Source organism: Scomber japonicus, chromosome 8, assembly GCF_027409825.1.
Source record: "Scomber japonicus isolate fScoJap1 chromosome 8, fScoJap1.pri, whole genome shotgun sequence".
Taxonomy (NCBI): Eukaryota; Metazoa; Chordata; class Actinopteri; order Scombriformes; family Scombridae; genus Scomber; species Scomber japonicus.
In genome coordinates this window covers 13,425,950-13,449,570 of record NC_070585.1, presented here as the reverse complement: position 1 = coordinate 13,449,570, position 23,621 = coordinate 13,425,950, and positions in this window count along the sequence as shown.

Below are 23,621 nucleotides of genomic sequence, written 5' to 3'. Positions count from 1 at the left end.
ATTATAGTAAAAGGCACAACAGTAGTGAGTAAAATGACATTAGTAGTAAAAAGGCACAAATATAAAAAGGCATGTATAACAATAATGAATGGCAATTATAAAATAGAGCAATCAAAGGCCATTGAAAACATTTACTTTATGTCTTGAGTTTTGTCTTAAAAGTGTCAGTGGAGGGGTAACATTTGAAAACAAAAGTGGAAGACTATTCAAAAGCTTTGGAGGGGCACAAAGACATGATCTCCCTTTTCCACTAGCCTTGATAATCAAACTGTTAACAATTGTTCTGAGGATCTAATAGGCCAAGAGTTGAACTACGAGGTTCTGAAATACACAGGGGTGCCAACTCATGTGTGGCCTTAAGAACAACAAAAGAACCTTGAATTCAGTCCTGTATATGTCAGGTAGCCAGTCCTGCATAATGCTGTCTCTTCTTTTGGTACCAGAAGTTTTGCTGCAGCATCCTGCACCAGCTGCAGGTGAGAAAAAGAGGACTGGCCAACCGACAGGTACAGTGGGCTGCAGTGATCCTACCTTGAAAAGATTAGTGCAGTGGTAACAGTCTTCATATTTTTGAAAGAGAGGATGGACTCTAGTTTGGAAGTGTTCCTCAGCTGAAAATAGCAACCTTTCACCACACAGTTGATCTGTGTGTCATATTTTAGTGCTGAATTAAAGATGACACCAAGATTCCTGGCATGGGCATGAAGGTTTTGATGTCAATGGCCCTAAGTGGCTAGCGATACTCCCAGTAGTGTTGGGGAGACAAACAATTACTTCTGTCTTGTTATAATTCAACAGAAGACTTTTTTCCCCCATCCAGCATTTCACATCCTGGAGACAATTATAGTTTGATGTGATAGAGTTGTAATGCCCCGGATTTAGTGGAAGGAATATTTAAGTGTCATCTACATATCAGTGAAAGGAGACATTGGCTTGCAGAAGGTAGAGCCTAAAGGAAGCATGTACAAAACAAATAAAATCGGCCTTAAAATGGAACCTTGAGGTATTCCACAAATGACTAGGTCACTAGAGCAGGCTCCCAATCTTAACAGAGAAAGGAGGCAAACCACTGCAGGACAGCACCCTGGATGCCAACCTGTTCCTTGAGACAGTTTAATAGAGTACAATGATCAGCCATATCAAAAGCTGCACTAAGGTCTAAAATTATAATTGCACATTTACCACACTCTGAAGAGAGCAGTAGGTCATTTGAGACTTTGAGAAGAGTAGATTATGTACTGTGACAAACTCTGAAGCCTGGTTGAAAAAAAAAGCTTTGAGATGGGATGGAAATTATGAAGTTTTCATTTATCATGGTTCGACTTTTTAATAATAGGTTGGACTATTGTTTATGTTTTAAGCAGGACAGGCCGGTTCCATTAGCAAGACTGCTCTTTATGATGAGATTAGTTGTGGGACCTTTTAAAAAGTAAGTAGGAACAATGTCCATGGGGTAGATGGAGGACTTTGAGTGCAAGATTGTGTCATAAATGTTGGACAGAAACACAGCCAGAAAGTCACTAAGACTTGCACAGCAAGCAGACACTAGAGAGGGATTGTAGGCAGGCAGTATAATGTTAGATTGTATGTTGTGTTGAGGAAAAAGTTGAAAAAATCCTCAGAAAGTGCTTTGGTTGGCACTGGGCAGGTAGCAGCAACAGGGTTGAGAACTGAAATAATTGTATGGAACAGAACTTTGGAACTGTGGGAATTTTTGGACATATCTGTGGCCAAATATTTCACTTTCACAGCTTTGACAGATTTCTGATAATTTGCCAGACAATGTTTCTGTCTTTCAAATGAAACCTGAAGCCTATCCTTTTTTTTCATTTACATTCTGCCTTTCAACATATTTACCTAAGAGCACAGGTGTTGTTTTGGCTCTGGGTTTTCTTACCTTCAGAGGGGCAACAGAGTCCAAGGCATCTCCACAGATTGAATTAAACTTGGTGACCAATTGGTCAGTGTTCAGATGAAGAGGTTGGGCCATAACAATGCTGATGCTATATAGGCATCTGAGAATTTACATGCTGTAGATATATGTATAGAGCAGGAGTAACAAACAGGGAATTACGGATTGGGTATGGGGAAAAAAAGAAGAACCTGATACACTGAGGATCTGAGACACCTACATCTTCCACAACCGTAGAGGTAATAGTCAGGCCAAGCATAAATACTAATCTCACCACCTGTGGACGGGTGATCTGGGTAGGTAAGTGTTACGGTGAAATGATGGGGTCCATCTTGCGAGACTGGTCCTCTGCTGGCTCTGGGCAAGGGAGACCACCAGACCCCTCATTACAGCCTCCTTCAACATCCTGTGACGAGAGGTGGGGTACCTACCCTGTCATTTATTCTGTGATGGACTGACAAGCCCACTGATCATTGTCAGCAACAGGTGTAGAGGAGGCAGTGGTACCAGCTGTAGGCATAGAGGAGCCCAGGTTGAATGGTAGTGGGTCCACAGGGCCTCTTGCTTGGCGGACCACAACCTTATTGGACATAATGATGTGGCGACCAAAAAAAAGTTCAATTAGGTGTGGAGCTAAGATCAGAGACCTTAGGGCTGGGACAGCTGTCAGTTGTGAGGCTATATCCAGGCCCATGATCTCTGCAGCAGCAGTGGTGTGTGAGATCATCGTCTCTGATCCATGTCCATGATCAACACTAGAGTCTGAGATCAAGGCTTGTGACATATGGGAGAATGGCGATCAGGCCAGTGGCTCAGTAAGAGTAGACAACTGTATGTGCTGCATATGCTTCCCCTGGACAGAAGAAACCCATACAAAGCCATTGATCATCCTGTCCTTTTTCATATAAGGTGATTAGGTTTCATATAAGATGATTAAAGGACCTGATTGTTAATAATATTACAGTGGAATAAACTACATGAATAATATGTTAGATCCGAAAAATCCAAATGGTTTAAAGAAGTCAGTTTGTAGTACAATTGCTTGGCGGGACTCCTGTCTGATAAAGACACCATTGTGGCAAGATGATGTTTTGCGGCAGCCTGTTCCAGGTGACACACTGTCAACACCCATGCCATCATAACTTTCTTAACTGGATGTTCCTTCAGTAACACAACAAATGTCACCCTGTGTCATCTTCTGACAAAGTTAATTTATTGACCGTAACATGTCTTCTCTGTAAATGTCTGTTGTGCTTTGTGAGAAAATTCTTTCATTAAACAAGAATTGATTGGATGTCACCCCCATTACCACCTGGTCTTTTAGTTATCAGTGGATGTAAGACTGATAATCTATGAAGTGATATTCAACTGTCAACTTCAACTGTATTTGGCTTGAGAATATATTTAATCAGAAAATGATGCAAGTTGCTATTTCTGTGTGCTAAATTGTTGAATTTGTTATATTAAATTGTAATGTTAACTTGTGTGCAGTAAAACTGAAATAGGTAAACAATATATAATATTCATATCACTACAGTAGGCTGAAATTGTCAAGTGGTCCATCCAACTGTAGATGAAGAGGACCTGCAGAAGCTGAGGATTTAAGTTGTCATTCATTTCTGCAGTCATGCTGTATATTACTTCCTTTACTTTAGAAATGCATGAACATATGTTGAGTTGCTGGAGGCCCTGGTAAATCTGTGCCAACTCAAGTCCTTGAACTACCTTTGCCTGAATCCAAATTTAATAGAGCAAATTCTGGCTCTGTTTCACGTTCACCTCATATGGTATACACCATTGTTTATGTCAGTGCCAAAAGCAGTTACTACTGCTTTCCAAAGGCAAACTATTTCTTCATGAGGAAATCTTAAAATCAGCTTTGATTCTGAGCTAGACGTGAATAGGATATGAAGTCATATTAATGTCTTTCCATGAACGATCTACAGTGTATAAGTGAATATTATCTGGAAGTTAATAATAAATTACTGTAAGCCCAGGGAGCACAACAGTGAATGTCTCCTTGTTGAGGTCAGTCCACATGATGATGAAAACCAGCAAGTCAATAATTAAGTATATCATTAACACAATAAATCTAGAATTATAATTAAAATAGTCTATTGCAATACAACCATCAGTTGTTCACTGCATTGGCTAAGGTTAACCTAATTTGTCAGTGAGAATATGTCAGTAATGACAATCCTAACCTTGATGTGCTCTTCTTGAAGTTCAATTAAGTCTGTGTGATTGCTCATATTGTTGCTGCATGTAAATCAGTCGGCACTCTCTTTGCTTCCGTTTTTCATACTATGCTGTGTGGGTAAAGGACATAGTAATTAGAGTTATTTATTGTACCTCGCTTGGTTCATTACAAAATATAACATCTGGACCATTTTAGTGTATTGTAGACTTTGCCTTAGTGTTTGCCCAGATGTTTGTGCATTGCAGCTCAGTTCAAATATCTTCTAAATTATATCATCACACACATTAAGGGGTGGGACACACCTCTATCTTGCCACTGTAGTCTGTCGTCTTCTGGCTTGTTTTGGTTGGACTTGACTGCCCTTCTGAGTGATGCTGTTAACAGCAATGTTGGCATAATAAGCTGCATTCTCCCTGCTTATTCCTTCTCAGCGAGAGCTGGTCGCTGCGTACCTGTCTCCCCATCAATCTGGGTCCCTGTAGTTATAAATCAATCACACATCAACAGTGCAATGCACTGAGATCATTTCTGAGGTACAAATAAGATTCAAACAAGTCAAACCAGAACCATGACAAGAGTTTAATGATGTCACCACTTTGAAAAATTAAACAGGTTTTGTCAATGTGCCTGATTTAAATAGTACACATTCTGTGGTGGTTAATTCTTTCAGGTGTTGTCAGAACAAGTGTAAAATGAGGTTGATTTGTTCTTGACCGTGTATAGTAGAAGGGCAACTTTATATTCTCTGCCATAATCACTATTCTGCAGCTCAGTGTGACACAATGGACCGGTGTGTGTGGCCCACTCTGTAGATACAGTATAGCCGAGTAGCATACACTAGAATGCAGAGCTGTGACAATCTCAATGATTTTTCTTTGTAATCCAATGAAAGGAAAGCACTTCATCAAGGAGAAAATGAAAGACGAATATGAGTCAAAAATTTGAAATTGTATAAAGGGTCTCATGAATAACAGGGTCGACAAGAGGGGCATCCATTTCAGAATAGGCCCTGTTATTTTCATTAATGTCTAAAGAGGACAGATTGGAAGGTGTGGAATGGGAAGGCATGGGGCATCTTCATGCACGTTTCCTTTCCCATCACTCTGTCATGCTCGTTTCATGGCAGACTGAGGCTCAAACCCATCAGCGCATTATCATTCAAGTATAGCTGCTGTCTGAATCAAGGACATGGGCATTATCATCAGAATGAATTGCCAACTGACATCAATGAAACACAGATATATTTCACCACCAGCGTGCGGCCTTTCTCACTTTTCCTCTTAAAAAAGTGTGCCATGAGGTTTTGCTTTTTCCTGTGGTTTGAACAATGGTAATACTTGTACCACATGATATGCCCTTACTGAAGAACATAAAATATATGTAATCACATGTGCAAAAATGTATTCTCTCCTGATGTGGGTGCATCTGTGTTAATGCTAAATCTATATTCCATCATTTAGCTGAAGAGAGGCTGTTGGATGTAAAATGTATATTGGGCACAGTGGTATTCCAAGTCTGTGGGTGGGAATTGCTCTTCCCCGCTTAAAGCAGTTTCACTCTGAGAGAAGGCATCCCTGTGCTATTAGACATGTAAATGTAAATTGCAGGTAGGTGGTTATGCTTTTGTGCCTCTGTAGAAGCTGTATACACCCCAGGTTAGAAGAACAGTGCCATCTAGTGGTGGTATTAAGAACTAAAGGCAAACATATTCTTCGGCATGAGTGGTGCAGTTCATTAAAGCTCACTTGATACATCATTAACACAATATTGAAGCAGTCCATTTAAAACTAACCTATGCCTCGGTTTATGTTTTTAACATTATTTTTGAATCTACAGTATAATGTGCAGTAGTGAGCATTTTTAGTCATTTTAACAGTATGCCTCAAATATGTAACAAAAGCTTAAGGGTTGCAACTAATGATTATTTTAATTAGCAGTTAACCTACAGAATGATTTCTCAATGATCCGTTATTTGTGTGGTCTGTAACATTTCAGTAAATTATGAAAAATGTCCATTCCAAGTTCCCATAGGTCTTGGTTACTCTCAAAATCAAATATTTTATCCGACCATATTCCAAAACTAAAAAGATAATCCGTTTATAAACATAGAGGAGTGTGAAAACCAGCTGGACTCCCGAATCTTTGCCACTTTTGATTAAAAATTGCTTAAACAAATATCTGATTCCTCAGACTGATTATTAATTTTGTATTGATCAACAAAAAGATTCAATTTTGCAGCTCGAGCAAAACATGTAGTATCACAGCCACTGTCTGTGGGATGATCACTCACAACTGTTTTGTTATGGCAGTAATATGACAATTTCATAAGGCAAGATATAAAAGGTTTTATAATAGTATGTAGTGCCATATAAGCTATAATGTTTAGTGAGAAGTCAGGGTTTTAGTGGTGTAGGTGTTCTCTGACATTTCTCACCTATTTTGCCTTCATCTCAGCATAGACATGAAATGAAGGGCTTGGTGTGAGTTCATAATTCCACATATTTGTGAACTCAGGAAAGCACTCAGCCATTCAGTGTTCATCAGAGTAATTATGTTTTGGTGTGCCCACAGGAGTGACTCACAAAAGAACAGCTGCATGTGTTGTTTCAAATCTAGGGACACAGGCACACACACCGCAGGTCTTTGTGCTCCATCCAAAATGATATTGGGTCAAACAAGGTGTAAAAGCATTAGCAAACTGAAAGTGGTAATAGAAATTAGTGTGGAGGAATTTCTACAAAGCTTGAAAAAATGAAGAAATGAAGAAAAAACTTTTGGTTGATGGTAAATTTGAGTATACAGGTTAAGGTTTCTGGAAATTAGGAAGACACTGCTAGTTGTACGTTGACAAATCCAGAACTTCATACAATAAAGCAGTAATATAAAAGTGTCTTAAAAACAACACGCGCCAGTGTGTACAAAAGCACTCACAGAAATCCTTTGAGGCAGGCACTCAAAGAAAAAGAGAAGCAATACAATTTTGCAAAGAGAAGACTCATAAATTATACATGACAGGTTATTGTCTTTTATATTTTAACTACTTTGTTGACACTTCAGAAGGTACAGTAGCAATGAGTTGGTTCAGTGACTGCTAACAAAAATGCCTCAGTTCTCAACTACAAATTGTCTCGCAGCGCAAATGTGTTTGATGATTACGTTTCCAGCTATTGAACATCGGCCAGTAAAGTGCATCTGCTCAGTGGCACAAAAATATTTGTCAGCAATTAAGCTTAATGGCAGAAGCAGCGAATTAGAAACTAACACTGGTGCACATTTGATCTCTTACTGCAAAATTAAAGGTGCAAAAGCATCACTCAGCTGAAGAGTTTCTACTATGAGCAAGGGCAATCCTTTTACTTGTTGCTGAAGTGAATATTCTAAATGAGGAATTGATTGGCCATTATGAGAGACTAGCACTCTTAATTTGCTTGTAGAAATGTGTCAGAAAATAAATTTGCATATATATTACAAAAGCTTCAAGATATAAGTAGCTTGGGCAGAATTCAAACCAGTTTAGCTACATGATTGAAATACATACTAATTGAATCCATCAGTTATTTTCAAATACATAGAAAATTGAATTGTGTTTCTGCGTTGCCAAAAAGTTAATCAAAACACACATATTTTAGACTGTCTCTGGTGGCAGCGCCTTAGTGTATGGAACTTCCAATGACGTATTTCGGAAATCCGTGACTCCTTATAGTTTTGACAGAACCTCAACAGTATCTGTCTGCTTTCTCTGACTCCATCTAGCTCTCTTTTCCCATGTTTCTTATCATACCCTCCACCACACACTATATTGTTCAACTGATGATGAATGACCATAGTGCTGTAAGCCAAAATGAGCTCTAGCTGAGACCACACGAATGCCACACTTTCAATACCTTTCCAGAAAGATTCATTATAGTAATTAAAGTTGTTTTCTCACATTCTTCCACAGAAGCCATTTCTAGCAAGCCTCCCAGACTTTCATCAGAAACAAAGCCTGCTGTAGTTCTATTGGCATCAGAGGTGGATGGCTAGACTGGCTTTCTATTTTTATCGAGGTGGACATCACCATCTTGGATAATCAACTCCAACAGATTGTGCTCTGAGACACAAATTGCTTCATTTAAGCATGAAAATGATTGAGCAAAAGGATGACAAACATGGCGGAGTGCATTTATCAAAGCTGTTTACACCAGACACAAATCACGGCTGCTGGATCCACTTGAAAAAATTGCTTTGTTATAGTTACAATTTATCATTGACATGTTGTATTTACTGAAAAACAAATCTGTCAGATGGTAGTCAAGATAGATTCAATATGTCAGTTATTACCACCGAATAGAATTACAGGAGAGGTCTCAAGTCTGTGCTGCAAATAATGTAGCATTAGTTCAATGCATAATCAAGTGCTCCACATTTTATTATTGTAAAGGTGAAGAACCTAAGCTTTAAGAAACAGCATAATGATTTGATGAATGAGAATTAGATAAATCATGTGGCCCTCACAATTATGAAATATTTACATTAACACGTTAGACAATGCTTTCCACCCTACCATCATCAAAACACCAAAATAAATGAGGGAATATCTTTTGGAGGAATGTTCCCAGTGTTCCCAGTGGAGGTCCAGACATTTAGAAAAAATTGTCTGGGAGAATTGAAACATGAAACTGTGTGGAGGCTTGTTGTGGCCTAGCAACTTACCATGAGACATTTATTTTGGTTTTTCCTTCATTTTTGTCACCCATCATGTACATTATGATGTTATGAATGGATGGATGGATGAATGTTGTGAAATTGGGAATGCTGCCTGCAGATCACATAAGAGTCTTACTTTAAGGATTCTACCAAACAACATTACAGTATGTGTGAATGTGATCATTTCAGAAATTAAAAATTAGAAGATAGAAGAATGAGTAAGCCACTAGGTATTAGTACATGTATTACTGTATGATTATATCTATCTGCAATCAGTTGCTCTTTCAAAGTCACCTGATGTAGTTCACAGCATTCAATTTCAGTAGTCTCATAATCAGACAGAATTACCATTTGATGTCCCTTCATTTGTTCAGCCAGCCGTTGTGCTCATGTTGGTCTATTCTTGTCATTAGAGGGGGTCAAAAGCTTGGTTAATAATTATTCACTCGCTGACTCTTTTGAGTGACATGTTCTTGTTACTACTTTTCATGGATGTAGAGGTAGCTAACAAGCTATGCAAGAAAGTGACACTGACATTATTAATCCTGTCTCCTAAGCTCTGATCGGTCGCCTGTTTTTCTAACCAGCAGAACTACCATATAACACAAGTTGGAGATACTGTATGTCGATTCAGAGGTTGGAAACAAAGTTACAGTTTTACTAACGTCCATATATGCTGGACCCAACAGTGATGTCATAGTATCCAGGAGTACACCTCTACATCACTACAGCAAGCTGAGAAGTTAAACTACAAGAGGCTCAACAGAATGTTAAGTCACTTTTTAAGAGACCATCCTTGGGAAATCAACGTGTCTTTGGTTTTTATTGTAATACCACACATGTTTGCTCTTTCCTGACTAGTTACGTTCTGCAGATAATTACCGCCCTCTTGTCGACGTTGTGTGTTTATCTCATAACAAAAGCAGGAATGGCATGTCATTGTTTTACCACCACAAAACTCTTGGGGCAGTTGTGGATGGTTTGGTTGGGATTGTCTGTGAATTTGATTAAACCATGTCTCCATCCCTTTTTCTACCTTCCAGACCATCAACCACAAAGTTCCAGTTGTCCAAAGTTAACCAGAGTTAACACATCAGAAAATACTCACTTGGCAAACAACCCATTATTATTATTATTTTATTGTATGTTAAGTATAAAGAAGATTTGTTCAATTTAAAACCAAAGCTAAAATGTGAGAGAGCTGTTGAAATTCATAATGTGTTGTTCTTATACCATAAAAGGAGAGGGACTGAGACAAATGCTTGCACATATGAACATAAACCTAGACAGATCATTAATCTGTTCCCTTTACTTTAAAAAGAGGCTTAACACTATGACGAGCTCAATGTGATAATTTTCCCATTACTGCTGCATTAAGGTCCATTATCATACAGCATTCTCCTCTCACAGTATACAGTAACCATAACAATCGGTTGGGGCCATCTCAAATCAGAGATGATGGTTTAATCAGAAGAGAGTTTAGCCTCCTGCTCCCGTTTGTCTTCGACCTGATCTTCACGGCGCACAAATTCTCTTTCCACACTCGGTACGCTAGAGAGATGATTATTAAAATGTGTGAGAGGTCTCAGTTTCTTCTACCTGCCTTTGTCCTTGAGTTTTTCCGCTGGTTTGAATGCCAGCCCACACAGGCAGATACCCTAGAGCCTGAATCCATAAGAATTTACATGCCAGGCTTAGGCGACCGTAGAGACATTGATGAAAAGAGACTGAAGGTCGAATGAGAACTGTGCTGCAGTGAATCTGCTTTAAGAGTTGCCAGACAGTTGTGAACATTTCAACCAACGGTGAAATCCACCATTTGCAATTGGACCGATACATATTACTGTGTCAGGTAATTGCCGTCAGACAAAGCGTAGACTCCTCTGTCTGATAATTACTTCCTCCACTGGGACAGGAGATAAAGGTTCAGCGGGGGTATCTGGCTCCAGTGTATACAGTGATGATGTATATACTCTACACACACACACACAATTCAATGTTGTGTATCTCTACAACATATACATATATATACATAGAAAATGCACTTGTTACCTACACCATGAGATCTACTCATTTAAAAGCGGTCATTAGTTTGATGCAGCTAACTTTTTTGTTTATCAGAGCTTTCTTGCGAGTTTACTGCCATCTTCTGCTTGAGTGAGATTTCATACAACATTGTCTGTTTTCAAAAACAAAAGCTTAGGAAATTGGCAAGGAGATCAAAGAATGAAGTCTGTGATTTGGAGAGTGGTGTGTATGCTTGAGAGATTTCCACACAAGTCTCTTCATTTCCCTCGAAGCAACATTAAATCCTATTCAGCCAGGCCAGCCATATTTTTTGGATTTTCGTCTAAACAAGAATTTGGAAACAGCCCAGTTGTAACCCTCATCAGTATTTGTTGGCTCGTTGCCATACAGTTTTAAGGTGCAAAATTATAATCTTCTCATCAAAATTAAATTCATGGTTCCAGACATCCCAGACGGCATTAAATGCATACAGTGCTAGATTCTTACATCAGCGATGCATTGTGTTTTTCACCTGAAGCCCATTTTGCCTTTTGGAGTCTGTGTCTTTTGGGTTGATTTAGAGTAGGGATTAATTCATGAGATATTCATACCTAACAGCACTCTGATTAAATTAACTTTCCTCTTAAGTTTACTGCAACTGTGGAACAGAGTAGTAATGTGATAGCAGCCACTCGGCCTGTGATTAATGAGCCTATGGTATTTAAAATGATGTTCTTGGAGAAGAGTGATTAATAGAGCCTGTGGCTATATTGACTTTTAGAGGAATGTGTTAGTCTTTAAGCATTTGTTTACCACCGTGTGCCCAGTTTCCAGTTTCTAAGGACCTGAACTCCTTATGCAAGCCAGCTTGTTTTTAGCAGAGAGCATTATGGGCCTCAGGTAGAAATCTACTGGCCTGACACAGCACAATTTGTTGCAGAAAATATTTGACACTCGATGAGACTGTATCGCTCAGATCTCAGTTGGCCTAGCTATAAATTGCTTTTTGTGAGACAAGACCCAAGCTCCATTACCCTCTGTGGAAAACCATCTCATGGAAGGAGTTGTCACCTTGAGGCCGATTTGTTCTCACGACTGACTGACAGCATTCCCGCTCTCCCCCTCTCCCCCCTCCCCCGCTCTGTTTGTCTCTATTCCTCCATCTCCAACCCCTTGCTCTGCAGTCTGTTTAGATCAAACTGCTCTTGCAAGCATCTCTGATTTTCAATCAATATATTTCAGTAGCAGCACATCTCACTGATGTCTGCCTATCTTGTCAGTCTTCAGAGGATCCAGTGCTGGATGGAGGGGAAGCTGAATACATCAGGGACACAGCTCAATAGTGTTCACCCCTTTACATACAGGTCTGAATCCACTGTCATACCTCCTCCTCCTCCTCAATACTATTTTGAGTATACTGTTTACCCATTATCCAAGCTGGTAGAAAAATAACTGAAAAGCAAAGTGAATAACATTCAAGCAAGCTAGAGTATTCATTTTGTAAGGGGAACTGGTCCTATTCTGTCTTCAGTTAGTATCTTTGACTGCATGTGATAGGAAGTTCTAGCAGTGTCCAGCCCTGTCTGCTTAGTGATTACAGTTCTCCTGCAGTCTGATCGGATGCCATGTGAACAGCACAGTGGCTCTTGATGCATTAGACAGGCCTGTTCATGCTGACCAATTACCAGATCGCCTGCTGGAATAACTCAGGCCAGTGAATCCCCTGAAACAAGCAGACCCTGATGAGACCTTAAAAAGTATTGACAATTTCAAATAAACTGCCTTTTTTTTCACATGCAGGCATTAATGATTGGTGTATGAATACTTGACTCTCAAATTACCTGTACGTGTTCAACTACCAAGGATGAAGTATAACATTTACAGTAAATTATTTAAGCACCTCACACAGGAAAGAAACTATATGCTTTGAATTCAACATTAAATCACACATTTAAATATCACTATACTCTTGTAAAGGAGGTGATTTTTATATGTTGCTTTTAGCTAATGTCAGAGTAGTTAGCTACTTAATCAACCAGACTGTGTGTCACATTAATAAAGCCCCAGAGAAGTAAACAAATACGTTTCCCACTCTCATTAGGACTATTTCCGAGCTGGTAGAGCGAGAGGAAGCTTGCTGGGTAATGATGTGTAGATCACAAGGTAATAAATTAGACACAACCTAGAATTAACAAACCCCGATATTTCATGGACAGAATATTATGACTTAAGGGTGAATGCATATCCCAGTCTCATCAGGGTACTTGAGCAAAAGCACCTTGTATGTAATGAGGAATGAATAAGAAGAATAGCGATAAGGGCTGGGGATAATTGATGAGTAATCACCACTAAAAGAAAAAAAAGATAAATGCCTTATGAGGCTGGGAAAAGCAAATATACTTTAAAACAAACAGTGTTATAGTATATTAAAAAATAGTGCTTTGAGTTTGTCATTGATGTCTGATAGAAGCAGAAGAAAACACTGTAAAATCACTGTGAGAATCTCTCAAAGAATATGAGGTTACGCCCCATCCATTTGTCAAGTTGGTGCACAGCTAAAGATTTTCAGTTTTATTATAGGCTTATAACTAGAGGAAAGGGATTATGAACTGAATCCTTTGTAATTAGGTCCACTGGGTGAAAGTCTTAGAAACAATCAACTTCAGAGGAAGTAGAAGTCGGTGATTGGGTGTAGAGTTAAGACAGAGAAGAAAACATGTTTACATGATGGAGAGATGAGTCTGCATTTCACATGTAGCACATACTACATTTCTACCCGTGTTACTGTAATTCCCAAGAGTATCTCAGGCTTATCTTTTATAATATCTTGTAACGTAGAAGAAAATCAGTCCTCCCATCTAACTTTGTGGACAACGCTATCCTTACTACCTGCCGTCTGCCATGAATGAGACGTCTTCCTCCCTGTGCACTGTCTCTGTCTACTTGAGCCTTTGTGCCTCCTCTAAAGTCTTGCTTCTGGTCCCTGGTTTTACTTTGAACAGCTTCATCCTGGTCTCCCTTGTGTCCTGTCTGCTCAGCCAGCGAAGCAAGATAAGGAGCAATGTGGCGATGTTCATCCTCTGCAGCACCAGCTGCAACCTCATCAGCCTGAGCCTGTGGCCCTTGACCATTCACTGGAAGCAGCACGGCCGCTGGCTGCTGGGCTATCATTTGTGTGAAGTCATGGTGAGCGCCAAACACCTGACAAGCTCTGCTTCCTTCCAATACGTCTCCTTTATTACTTTCTCTATTTACCTGACGGTGGTGTGTGGCTGCAGGCACTTGGTAAACAGCAAGCTTTACTTGGCCCTGCAGCTTCTGTTTCCTCTGCTCCCTGTGGGGCTGAAGGAGCTCAGCCTGTGGCTCTTAGGCAGACGCGTAAATCACCTGGATCGTGTCAACCTCACTTGCTTCTCCTTCATCAATGATGAAATTATGAGGGTGTTCCTACTTGTGAAGACTGTCGTATTTCTGCCATTGAACCTGTATTTCTACGCTCACATCCTACACACTATCGTCCAGAGTGCTAAGCTGATGCACAGGAGCCAGAAAGTCAACATGCACCTGGCAAAGATGTTCAGCCTCATATCTCTGATTACCTTTACAGCTCATATACCTGGTAAGTATGTATATGTTACTTTGTAGCTTTTTAGAATTTCTTAAAGGTTTTATTTAAACTTATACTTACACATGCCCATATTGTACATTAAAAGATTATTAATTGCTTTAGTTGTTCCTCTTGTCAGTAAGGGCCATGAAGTGATCCCTTTCTAACATGATCACAATTTAACTGATATATGAGATGAATCCACAGCTCTTAAATTCTACCCAAATTCAGCTGAAGCTAATAGGAGATTTCAGCTGTTTTGTCAGCCAAATGATGTGGATATCTTTGAAATGTTCAGGCTTAATTACTAAATTACCTCTTTATGATACAATCCCACCTCCCAGCAAAGAAGCAGCCTCTGTGAAAGCATAAAGAGGGAATTTCATACCAAAAAGTCTTTAACACTGTAATGCCCTCTTGATTTTACTAATTGAGACAGCTTAAGCCACATATTAGCTTCAGTAAACTTTTGAAAGCATTTTGGCACTGAAAGAAAACTGGATTTTGTCTTGCGTCACTTCCGCTGGAATTACATTAGGAAGGGATTTCTTTGCTGCAAGTATGAAGAGGGATAATTTCAGCAACCCATATTTCTGCCAACATACATAAGGACATGTGAGTATTGTTTAGGGAACATTCACGATATATCATTGACATGCCAATCTTTCATTAAGCTATTACATATTTTGAATACTGAAAGTAAGCATTAACACTAAAAATAAACCAGAATGCATTTGTAAGTACAAAATGTATAAAAGACGCAATGTAAAATGTGCAAAGGAGACAACACAAGTCCACAAATAGACACATGAGCTTGTTTGAGGGAAGTGAATAAACTGTACTGTATGTCTGTATGAGCCTCAGAGCTGTGTTTGTACAGTGCAGTGTTGTTTTAAAAGTATAAAGGCTGTATTCTGAGAACTGAATTTGCTATTTGGAGTTTTGGATTCAATACTGCAGTTTCAGTCATCAGTACAGATGTCTTTTTTCTAAATGAATAAATAAACAATCCGTCTTTAGCATCATTTGAACAGCAATGAGTAATAGGAAAACGTTGAATTATATGTATAGTACACTTACTTTAACTAGTTTTACTCAGGAAAAGAACTTTCCATTACTATCTAATCATATTCATTAATAAAATAACCATTTATGCTTTTCATTTAATACATGTTCTACTTATTTTTGCTGGCTTGGTAAATCCAAACATCAACAAACAGCAGCTGGAAGAGATACACACACTTTCATTTGTTCTGTTTCTGTTTTAAAAATTGTAATAAAAGAGAAGATGATTCACTGATGATTCACTGGCTCATACAGTGCATATCCATATACATCTGAGAATAAAAAAGATTAAAGACTTAGCAGTGTCTGTACCTACATACAGATAAGCACAAAATGTAACTGAATGACTTTCTCATTTAATTACATTACTGTTCAACCATTTGTAATATTTTTTATACTACTTTTTATGTACTTTAGGTGCTGTGTTTGCACTGACGGAGCACACCTCTGTGTGCCAAGAGATGTTCAGAGATTTGCTGCTGGAACTGCCTTTACTCTCCAGCCCCATAATCCTGCTCTGTATGAATAAAGCGCTGAGAAACCAGTGTCTGTTACTGCTACAGCGCAACCCTGCCAACCACTACATGGAAAAAAGAAATCTATCACTAAGACAGATGAGCAGCGAGAGAACCTGATGACAGGAGAAACGGACACAATCCACCACTAATTTATAAGATTATGAAGCTAAACTTGTCGTGATATGCTTACACTGTGTGTTTATTTGTGCAACCTCATGTTTCAGACTGTGTACAGACATGAACTGGAGCTGATTAAAAAGAGATTGAGATTTTGTTGTCCCCCGTGAAATTTATTGTCCGCATTCTCCTTGAAATGGATAAATGCTCAAATAGAAAACACATTCAAACAACAAATGAATATACCAAAGAACAAGTAAACAAGACATTGTGTTATGTTGTGTGTGTGTGTGCTTTGCGGTGCATGGAGGTCAGATTGTAAATTCATCTCTAGAGTATGGGATCAATATGTCTGACTCTGCTTCATATGCAGTTGTTCAACATCATTATTTATTCATGATTTGGTTTTGCAGCCACATAACTTAAACTCTGCTCAGTCTTGACCAGTGGTTATACAGGGACATCTAGTGGTGGATTGATGGATAACATTTACTCACACAGTCACAATCCTTGTTGATTGATATATAAAAATCAGCTGCTGGGAATAATAAATTGTGTCTAATGTGGTTTTTACACAAACAAAAATAAATTAGCTTAAAAATTGCCTCTTTAGAATGACATCTCCTCATCTCTGACTCATTAAAAATCCAGAATCTATGAAAATGCAAATATTGTTCTTCTCAAAAGATTTACTACATGATTTAAAATACTAAGTTGAATATGAGACCACTATTAAATCCAGACTAGTTGTGATGTCATAAATCAGGACTGTAGGTTCACACCTTAAACTAAGATTTTTTGGTGAGCACACAGAAACTTCTCACTTTCAACAGATGAATGTGAGAAAAGCCCTCTAGTGTCAAACTCTGCACATTCATTATTCTGCAGTGTGAAGCTCAACCATCCAACTGAAGTAACAATCACATAAAACAGCAGTTTGATCATATAGATCAGTTTAAACATATTACAAAATCCACAATCCACTTTCAAGACCATACTTTTCTTCATTCCAGTATACATTTTGCACAGATTTCTGGTATTTGCACGGATTGCAGCAATGTCAACTTTAATATAAATGCTTCCAGCCTGTGATAAAATTAGACTTACATACTTTGAGGATATAAAAAGTTTGAACTGTGATCACTAAAGCATTATAACAAAGTTAAACAGGGCATTAAACACTTCACAAAATAACCTGCATGACTTCAGTGATGTGAGTGTTTTCCAGCATGCACATTTCTGCTGCTGAGCACTGCTCTAAGTCAGTAGGTGGTGCTGTCTGCCCACATTTAAAAACCAATCTGCTCTCAGTAAATCATGAATGACTGAATAATATTCATTAATCTTCATGATAGATTCAATGAAAGGGATGCAGCATTGGATAATGAATATGCATATGTATGAGCTTCTTCACTCATGACTTAGATAATCCAAGCACATACAAGTTACGATTTACCCTGCAGCCAGTTTGCCTTCATTTCCTGGAAGCTTCTGTAGGTCACCTACAGCATGGAGCTCCCACTACTTGACCTTTAACCCTGGTAATTTCCCATGGGTCCCCGCAGCACAGAGAAGCATATAGAAAATGGTAATTACCGGTGTCTCGGACTACCCACATATTATGTTAAGTAGATGAACCACAATTAACATATTACTGAAATAGTTCCATGTTTTGCACAGTCAATGACTGGTGCAGTGCAGCATTGCAGCATCTGTGAACACAATCCAACTAATATGACAAGAAATGATCACGTATTTATCAAATCATTTTTACAGTGCTATGATTTTACAATGAAAACTATATGAATAGAAAGAGAGCTTAGTTAGAAAAGGACACTTGGGCCTCACAATGCATTGATTTTTCCCTGACCTTAAACAGTCACACGCGAACTCATTTTAATGTGTTTCCCTTAAAATGTATGAACATATTCTGTTTAAATTGTATGCTAATGACTCTTTCAGTTTGCACAACATTGAGTATATCATTATACTAATGTCTATGTGCACGTGCTATATGTTTTTTTTGTTGTTTTTTTTTACAATTTCCATTCAGAACAGCAAAACAGCTTTGTGTAAAGTAACTCGAAGAGGAGAAATTTCAGTGACGACTGTTTCATATGGAGTCATATTATGTTATTATTCAGCATGTTGTGCCAACTACCATTATATTAATTCTAATTACAGCAGCATGGCATTTTTATGCAATTGTATAAAATGTATCCCCTGTAAGGCATTATATAAGATCTTTCCTTGAGTCAAAAAATCATTTCAGTCTGCAGCAAGTGTCTTCAGTTGCCTAGCAACTCCAGCCTTGGTGCGGACTAATGCTGTCTGGTGTGTGGAGGTAAATCGGGGGGCAATCTGATTTCAAAATAGGTTCCATGTAGGCGGGGGTCAAACTTTGCCGTTGCTCTAGGACAGTTTTCCCAATCGGTGCTGGATTGTTGTGCTGTTTGCCGTAAATAAAAAGGAATAGAGGAGGTGTGCTGCAATTAAAATAAGATTAAGAGACTTTAGTCCAAGGACAACAAATCAGATAGCATCTAGTGATGGGAAAGTAACGTTCAGCTGCTGACCATGTAGGCTCAAGTTTACAAGTTCTCCCAAATAGTGAAATTAACCATGCTTGCCACCTGAGCTGCCAAGTCCCCAGGCAAGCTATAGCTCTGTTCAAAGCATGGAAATTTGCTTTGTGGATTGCAGCCATGTCCTTACTCTATGGTATGTATAATTGCAGTGGTGGCTCTTACATTCACATGTGAAATGCAAATGCCTATAGCGATTGTTCTTCTTCTCCCAGGTTTCCTGCTTCTTGTCCGTTACGCTTGGCTAAAACAATTCCACATTGCCTTCAGCGAATCAGCTTCTCTTTTGCACTGCTCTCTGTTCCTCTGTTCATTAAAATTTCATGCCAGATTTTTTACTTTGATAACATATGCATATTGTATGTCATGCTGCTAGATGCAGGTAGATGCATCACAGAGGCTGAAAAAGTCTGAAAGAAGTCCACATCCTTCATACTGAGGCTTTGTAAACTGTCATATGCTTCTGCTGTTTCCCTCATATCTTTTCAGATGTGTCATTTCAAGTTACGAAACACTTTGACAGCCAGAAGAGGCATTTTATTGTGATGTTGAAACTCATTCATCCAACCGATCACACCGTTATGAGAGTCTGCGTGTGTTATCGAATAGGCTATTTGAATTTCCATAGGTTGTCATGCAGCGATGGCAGGTTGTATTTACAATGCACACGCAATCTGTGATATGCCATCTGAGAGTTTTGATGAAGAGAATAAAGTATGAGGAGCTCTATATTCAGACAGATGGGAAATGCAATTTCCACGCTCGACAACCATATGTTCAGTGTTTTCCTTATTGATTTCTAATCAAAGACTCAACTGGAATTTTATGGGTCTTGTGAAACAGGATTCACCTGTGTGTTATCACCTCCGTGTTTAATCCATTGGTCACAACCTGCCGGCTTCAGCTTCCTGAACAAAGTTATAGCTGATTGGTAACATATCGGTAACACACCAAAAAAAGTGCAGACTTCCAGGCTTGCCAGTATAAAAGAAAAGCTGAGCAGTATAAAAATGATTTATAATACCCATAATGTTAAACAATTATCAAATATATTGTTGTTTATCAGCATATCTGGGGTGAGGCATGAAAGGTTAAGTAGTTTGGTCTTGTGGAACTCAATGGGAAAAGTCCCAGCCGCTCTATCTTTCTCTCTCTTCTCTCAGTCTCACTTTTTCTTTTTTCTACAGCTTTCTGATGCATTTGCGCTACTCTCTTCTTGCCCCGAAAAATCACTTTGTCACATAGCGACGCATCATTTCACATGCTAAATTTTTAAAAACTGGAACTGGAAATCCTTTCTTAGCATGCAATATCCATTAGGGAGAAAATTATTCATATGATTCCCCTGCATTATTTATCACTTAATGAAGAGAAATATGTGCCCCTCACGCTCTCACCATTGTTACCCGCCAATACTTTACCTCTCAGGATTTCAGGTCCGTCTTTACAGGATCCCACTGTGCTTTCACTGGATAATCTAGAGTGAGAAACGACTTTTGATCACATAGTAATGGGATTTAAAGTGCCCTCATTCCTCCATCACCTCTGGAAGATTCACTTCATGGAGGTCCCATAAATCTCCTCTCTAGAGGTTGTTGGGGTCTATGTTGCTGCTTTTTACTACGCATTTGCTTTATTGTGGGATTGTGGGGAAGGTTTTTTGGTCTTTAGGCCAGACACACATGAATAACTAATACCATACAGAAGCCCCCACATTCACCCTGTTTCCTCTCTAGTCCTGTGTGCTGCACCATCTCTTACTGAATGCACCAGCGGACCACCAGCTTCTAGAGTTGAGATATAATATAAAACACGGGCAGAATGTAATTTGGAAAGACAGAAAAATATCTTTGAGCACCGTTGAATGTATTTATTCAGAAGACAATTGTAGCCGCTGAAAATAACTGCAAAGCATCAAGCGGATATGTGCCTTTGTCAAATAGAAACTGTCATAGGGTATTACAGTCAAGGTTGGCTTGACTGTGTATTGGGTTATGGAGCTTTTTGTTGTTGTGCTGTGCAGGGGGAGCAGATGGAGACTTTGCAGGTGGGAGAATCAGACTTCTGTTCTTGGTTAAGCAGGGAGCGGAGGAGCAGTATGTCTGCTGCTTATATCCCAGTCTCTCCAGGGTTCCTAATATCACAGTATTGAGGGTGATAAATGGACCTGCAAAGGCGACACTAACCAAGTTCATGGTTCAGTGATTTGGTCACCCACATTTTTTTTTTTTGCTTCTCTTGTACACATTTCAACAGAATAGATAATAATTCTTCAAGGATCCTCATCAAACCGGACCTTACAAATTCTAGCGTGTGGGTGCGCTTGTGTACATAATTGGATTTACGAACACAAACACATGATTGTGCATGTTTGTAATACATTACAGGAAAAAAAATGCAATCAAGTTTGACCGACTGTGCGCATATGCTTACATGTTTGCAAATTGAGGTAAATAGCAGAGACGTTGTAACTGAGCAGAAGCTGACCTTTTACCACAAATAAACAATGCTACTCATACTGGTTTTCTACACCCTGCAGCTTTCACGGGTCACAGAGGATACTTGAATCTGAATACACATGTAGAAACACTAATGCCTTTGGCAATGGTGTGTTGTTAAACAAACAAAAGGAAAAATGAATATAACATTAGCTTGGTTACAGTATCACTTGAAGTTTGATTATTTTCATCATGTCATGTATTCAGATCATATTTTTGATAGCTTTCCTTATCTGTTCCCAGCACTAACCTGTAGACCCTTACCTTTGTTTATGCATCTGCCCTTATGATTTTTCCTCACTCGATAAATAATTGACATGCTCTTCTCCTTTGATATGTACTTTTAATGCTTTTTACACCAACCTTGTAAAAGTGCTCCTTTCCCGCTGAGTTTAGAGTGCACCTCTACACAGTCGCTGATTTCATGGTGACAGCCTCTTTAATTTAATATTCATATATAGTTCAATCCTTTTTTATTTTCTGAAGGAAAAAGATAAACATGCAAAACAAAAATTGTGTGCCTAGTGTGACACAAGTATTGCTAATTTACAATAACAACAGTGGGTTAAGTGCCTTTCTTTTCACTTGCATTTGTACCTGGTACATTGCATTATGTCACTACAAAGGCTTTTTTTTTTTTTTTATGTGGTTGCTTCGTACAGTAGGATGTTGTTAAACTCATACTGCACATCTACAGCTCATAACATTTAGTGTATTGTTGACAAAAGTTATTGCCTGCTCACCGGAGCCTCATTTATTGTATGCTCCAGGCAAGAAAATATTTCAAAGTGAGAAATTGTCTTTGAGAAACATTTTTGCTCTGGCAAGTGCTGTATTTTTAATAGAATTGCTTGACATACACACCGCATACACTCAAAACAGTTTCAAAACAGTTGGAGTGCAGCCTTTGAAATGTTGTGATTTTCTCATTTTAAGATCACATTAAGGTTTCAAAGTCTTGGGAGGAACCATTTCTATCTATTATTCAATTAATTTCTAAGTCCGGAATTATTCAGTATTATTCAGTTAGGCTACGCTCTAGATCAATTTTTGCACAAGGGCACCAGCATAGTTATATGTGTTTATTGTGATGTTAATTGCTATGGATAGTCGTGACTCACTGTTTTAAGGAGCAGGCCATTTAAATGAACAAACCGTTGAGATAAACAAAGTAGTTGGGGGAAGCAAAAATGTGAGAGACCAATAAAAAAGAAGGTATGATTATTTTGCTTTCTTCTCCACCTGTGAGACCTTGCTTGTGCTCATCGGGTGGCAGCAGTGACAGGAGAAAACCTGCTAATTAGTTTCCTCTGTAAAGGGGCGGGGCGCCAGGAGTCTCCAGCTGTCATTACTAGCAATGATAAAGGGGGAAGAGATACGGCTGCACAGGGGATACGATGCACTAATTTGTCCTTTTCATATGAGGAGAGTCGAGAATCCATTTGGATTAGAATCGGTACATGTCTGTGAAACATCTGATTGAACATTACAATAATTCCTTGTACAGCACTATGACATCCATTTATGGACCTAAGAGCGATGAATGCCGCCCATTCATTACCATTATCTTGTGTTTGAACATTAATGTATTGCATAAAAACACATCATGCACACAGGAAATCCCCACAGGAAATAAGGACATGAAATCTCACAAAAAATTCTAGGTAATATAATAGAAAAAAAAAAAAAACACAAAAAACTATTCTCCACTAGCATCTTTTTCTGCCTATTACAACTCAATGAAGACAATTTGACACAAAAGTGATTATGCATCCAGGCTAGAAAATGTGAAATAGGAGCACCAATGGGACGCAGATTCATAAACAGGCAGAGAAAAGTGATATTCTGTTGAAATGCAAATTCTTTGAGGGTTTTGTTCCAGAGGCATGCAGGGTGAAATTGGCCTTTAAACACATTGGCATACTAATGTCTTGAGGTGCCTCCACCTTCAGCCCGTTCAGAATAACCATGGAGTTATAATTAACTCGTAGTTCACAATGGCAATGCATACATTTGCATTAGACATAATTAGACATTTCTGTGCTCTTAGGTGTGTGTGAGAGTATGTGTGGAGTGTGCAGGTATGGAGATGCATCCTTAGTTCTGTGCTTTAGGATGGAAGTGTGGCGATGCTGCTTCTCCTGACAAGGTTCAACAGGTCTGTTAGTTCATTTTGTCCTGCAGCTGTTTGATTTGTTTTTACATTTTCTTTTTTTTCTTTTTTTTCCATTCCATTTAGTATTTTTCTCCATTGTAAAGTAAATCCTTCAGGAGATCAGGGATTATATGGGAAAAAAAGTAATAAATATAACTTGACACAGAAGCAGAACCATTTAAACACTAGGTCTGTGCCAAAAAATCGATTTTTATATTAATCGTGATTTTTTTTTCTGGAGATTTTTACTATTTTTTTTTTTATTATTATT